At 36.0% G+C, this 4,987-nt stretch overlaps 1 long non-coding RNA gene across 1 annotated transcript; it reads left to right on the top strand.

Moving 5' to 3' along the window:
- Positions 1–988: 988 nt before the first annotated feature.
- Positions 989–4,117, top strand: LOC125264863. The gene is made up of 3 exons (XR_007184150.1): positions 989–1,112; positions 3,478–3,552; positions 3,636–4,117. It is a non-coding gene; the product is annotated as an uncharacterized LOC125264863 (long non-coding RNA).
- The last annotated feature ends 870 nt before the right edge of the window (positions 4,118–4,987 follow it).

The raw sequence follows: 4,987 nt of genomic DNA, 5'->3' as shown, positions 1-4,987 counted from the left end.
GGAACGGACGGTGGGGCTGGCGCAGTGGGAGCGCGAAGTTGTTGTAGCTGCTGGGAGAGCTCGGACACCTGTGTTACCAGCGCCTGGACGGCGCGTCCGGTGGATGAAAGACTCTCCTGCTGCTGGTCCATACGATTAACAGCGTGACTGATGAACTCCGTGAAAGCTGCTGAACTCGCTGCATCCATGGTAGATGGTCAGATCGTTCTGTCACGTGAAAAGAAGACTGGATGCAATAGCAAATTAATCACTTTAATAGTGCTTCACGCCAGGTAGTCAGATATATACACACAGTGTAGTCACAACACAGACAGCAGGAGAGATGGTAACACAGGGACTGGATGGGCGATGGTGTCCGTGGTGAGTGGTGCTCCGTGGTGAGAATCCGTGAGATGAGATGAGCAAGGTAAATCCAGAACGAGTATCCAGGGGAACAGACAGGAAACAGCAACGAGAACTCCAACTCCAGGAAACAAGAAACACGGTAACACAAGACAACACCAGGACTCCAAAACAACGATCTGACAAACATGAGACGAAAGACAAGGCGTTATATAGGCAAGATCTAATAACCCACAGCTGCCGCTGATCAGTAATCAGCGGCGACGCCCACACAGAACAATCAGGTGACACACCCCACAACCCACACACAGACAACAGAATGACACAGTGGATCTGCGAACCGTGACACAATGATGGGTATTAAATTAGTTTCTGACTTGTTCAGTACCAATAGATATAAGGTCCTGGACTATGGTACTGCTATCGGTATGTATGAAACGTTCAGTCATTAATTACCCTTTATATACAACCACATGTCATTCAGATAATCTCCAGTGGACTGCATGGGTCCAGGATCAAGAGATCATTCATCATGCAGACCATGCTCCAGGAGAAGCAGCGTATCCTGGGTGAACAACTATGCCTCATTTTTCCAATATCACTTAGGTAAGACTAAATGGATTTAAAGTGATTTCAATCATGGGTCGTTTGTTTCAGGTCTGCGTGATCATTTTGTTGTCCTGGATGTGAGAACATGGCCAAAAGGTGTGTCAATCAGCATCCAGCCATAAAAGCAGCCTTCTCGTTAAAAGGCTCAGGAGGACAAACAGGTAATTCACACAGGGTTGAATTTCACAATTCAATTACTCACAGAGACAAGGAGATGTTAATAATTCTGAATTTGAGGGGTCAGCAATTTTACTATTTGATACATTTACACTTTTTATTTAATTCAGAATGAAATCATTGTGATTGATGAATCTGAATATAGTTAATGTGTACATTTATTTAAAAATCGGATTTGATATTTTAAAATGCACTGATTTTCCCGCTGTTGGTGCATATTAACCATCATCCTGTCATTGCTTCTTTTCTGTTTCAAAAAGCAGACTTTATATTTATCATTCCATGTCCTGATTAGGAGACACAGAGAACATGAAGCTATGTGCTGCTTATATTTATCAAGCAGTAAAAATGCTTAAAACTAAACAGAAGCATTTTGAAATTTTATGACAACAGTCATTTATTACACTGCATTCATTCAACAACAGTGGTTAGTTTCGTACGTCATTGCGTCATTTCTACATCATTCCACATGCTTTACACTTTCAAATTTCAGTTTTTAATCTGATCAAATGTCTACATGTCCTATCGAACAGATTAGAAAAGGTTTAGACCACCCCTTACAATCAGAATGAAATTTTAAAATCTGATTTGGCAAATTTATTCTGAATGACATGGTTGCATGTGACTTTGTTTTTAAAACAAAGAAAAGCTGTGTAGTGCAGTCGTGCAATGTACCAACTGCTTTGACATGATTATCAGGTTAACTAACTTGTATGCAAGGGCTCACAAACTACCGAGTGTTTGAACTTACACAGTGTACGCCTGCCTAAAGGGTTAGTTCACACAAAAATGAAAAAAAATGACTCACCCTTATGTCATTCCGAACATGCAAGAATGTGTTGTTCATCTTCGAAACATAAGTGAAGATATTTTAATGAAATCTGAGAGTTTTCTGTCCCTCAATTTACAGACCATGCAACTAACACTTTGACACTTCAAAAAGTTCATAAAGAGATTGTAAAACTGATCCATATGAATGGTGCAGTTTAGTCCAAATTTTCTGAAGAGACTTGTTTGCTTAATGCAATATACAGTTTGAGTTTAGACTTTTATTCACATATAAACATTAATTAGCGAACATAAATGGAAGCTCAACTGTACTTGTTTGTATATGCACTTATGTATTAAATTTGTTCATTATATAAAGTGATCGAGTTTATTCAGAAAATTTGGACTAAACCTCTCAATTCATTAGATTAGATTTACGAGCTGTATGAACTTTTGTTTTAAACATCAAAGTGGCAGTTGCGTAGACTGTCAATGGAGGGACAGAAAGCTCTCAGATTTCATTAAATTATCTTTATGTTTTGAAGATGAACGAAAGTCTTAACAGGTTTGGAATGACATGAATTCATGTCATGAATAAAAACAAATAATGTTGTAACTTACAATATATACATGATATTTTAATGATTTCAAAATACTATCAAAAATTTAAAAAAATACCCTTCATAATCGCAATTCATTTACGCTACATGAAATATGCCCTTACTGTATTTTTTTTAAAATATTTTTTTCGTGCTTTCGTGTACAGAAAGATATATTTTTTTGAGGAGGCTGCAACAACGACTAAAGCCAGGGACACACTTAACGACTGTAAGGCCGATTATAAATGTAATTTGATACTTTCAACTGATCTTGCCCAAACACGTCGAGTCAGAGCCAGTTGCGTTCAGTCTGTTTATAATCTGTAAGTATTTAAATCCACTTCAGTCGAAGGAAACAGTTTTTAAGTGTGTTGATTTCAGTCTTAGAATGTTTCAGCTAGTCGTTAAGTGTGTCCCCAGCTTGAAGGAGTCAGCAGTGAGGGAAGTAATCGTTAAAATGTAAGTTCTTTGAGAATTTGTGCACTGTTTATTATCTAAATGTAATAATGTACACTGCCAGTCAAAGATATTGAGATTTGGAAGATGTTGCTAAATTTAATTTATTGCTTTGATGGAAAATTTTCTGCATCATTTTTCTTGTCTTCAGTGCCACTTGATCTTTGTTCATTCTAATATGCTGAATTGATGCTCGGACATTTCTTTTGAAATGTGCTGCTTCATATTTTTGTGTTCTTGAGCATCAAATCATCTTATTAGAATAATTTCTGAAGGATCATGTGACCCTGAAGACTGGAGTAATGATGCTGAAAATTCAGCTTTGATCACAGGAATAACTTACTTTTAAAAATAGATTAAAATAGAAAACAGTTAATAGTAAAACTATTTTAGAATATTAAAGTAAAACTACTTCACAATATTATTATTTTACTGTATTTTTTCATCAAATGCAGCCTTGGTAAGTAGAAGAGACTGCTTTCAAAAGTAAAAATGCAACTTCTAACAATGTAATTCAACCTTTCAGCTGCCAGAGGAGGATGATGATGGCAGTGGTGACCGAGGTGACTGTGCAGCTCAGGATGAAGAAGAGGAGGAACATGTAAGTTAAACATGCTTTCCTCATACCTTTCTAACAAACAATAAACCTGACTACAATAACTACTACAATAATTTTTTTTTTAGCTTCCAGTTTGCCAAAATCCAAAGTGAATATATAGAGACCATCCTCCTATCCTTGCCTCAGAAGAACCTGAGAAAGACACTCTTCCTCTTCTCTCACAGCTCTCCATTATCTACCTCTACAACACTGTTGGAAAGATTGTTCTACACAGCTGAGGACACGGTAATGAGAGATCTCAAATCCTTCCTGAGAAAGTCCACGTTCATTTTCTTGAACAAAAACTGTACATGTATTTTTGGGTGGGCCAAACTATTATTTGAAGAAATGATAAAAAAATCTTTATATTGTTCTTTATACATATCTTTTACTCTTTATGAATGTCATCTTCTGGATTTTTTTAGCTTTTGAGAAGCTCAAGGACTGTATATCTTTGGTAATTATGATATTGTCTGGCAGAAAAGCAGTATTAAAGCACATTACCTCAGTATATTTGTAGCAGCTGCCTCATACAGGACACTTAGGAAATGGTTTAAAATATATTTTTTGCAAATAAAATAATAAAATATCTGCTGAATCATTTTCATATCTTTGTCATTTTTTTGTGCCAAATTATGGATAGTAGTAATCATAAGAGTATCTATAAATATAATTGATAAAATCAATATTTAACTATACCCATCGAATGATAAAACACTTTGTCAATTAAAAGAATAAAACATATTAATCACTGGTTACATTTATTTATTGATTGTATTGTTTGATCTATGAATGTGTTCAATTTATGAATTCATGTGTTCAATTTTCTGTACTCATAACTTGATAACACTTTACATGGTTAAAACATGGTTACATGGTAATGTTCAAATGTATTGGCTTAGTAATTGTACAAAGTAACAATGCTGATGATTTCATGGATGCAATGTGTTTCTAGCCATTAGCCATCAGAATTTAATGAGGGTTTCTATTGGTTTCCACTACATATTTTGATCTGCAAATGTATTAACCAAAGCAATGAAATTCCCTATAACAATTAGAATTTTTAAGGTTTTATAGCAGAGAATTAAGTGTTTATCAGTTCTGCATGGATTTCAAGGTTATGGACGGTGTAGAGACTCGTTCGACAGACGTTACCAAATGGCTTTATCAGCCAGAGGCATGATTGAACAAAGCTTCATTTGGTCCAAAAGATCCATTTCCTGACAGGAAACACCTAGCCTTAACAGTGATGGCACGACTTCTTTTAACAAAGGACTCTGTCTAAAGGACTTCTTAGCTCATTAGCAATAAACTAATCAGAACCTATCACGTGGGTCTGATCACATTAAATCTATTGATTCTCTCACAAAACCCTCTTGCATTATCGGACGGAACTGGAAAACACCCATCAATGGATTTAAAGATGAATCTGTCCTAT

The sequence above is a fragment of the Megalobrama amblycephala genome, linkage group LG3, assembly GCF_018812025.1.
Source record: "Megalobrama amblycephala isolate DHTTF-2021 linkage group LG3, ASM1881202v1, whole genome shotgun sequence".
NCBI classification, from domain to species: domain Eukaryota; kingdom Metazoa; phylum Chordata; class Actinopteri; order Cypriniformes; family Xenocyprididae; genus Megalobrama; species Megalobrama amblycephala.
Note: the sequence above shows the minus strand (reverse complement) of the source record. Positions and strands in the feature narration are given on the sequence as shown.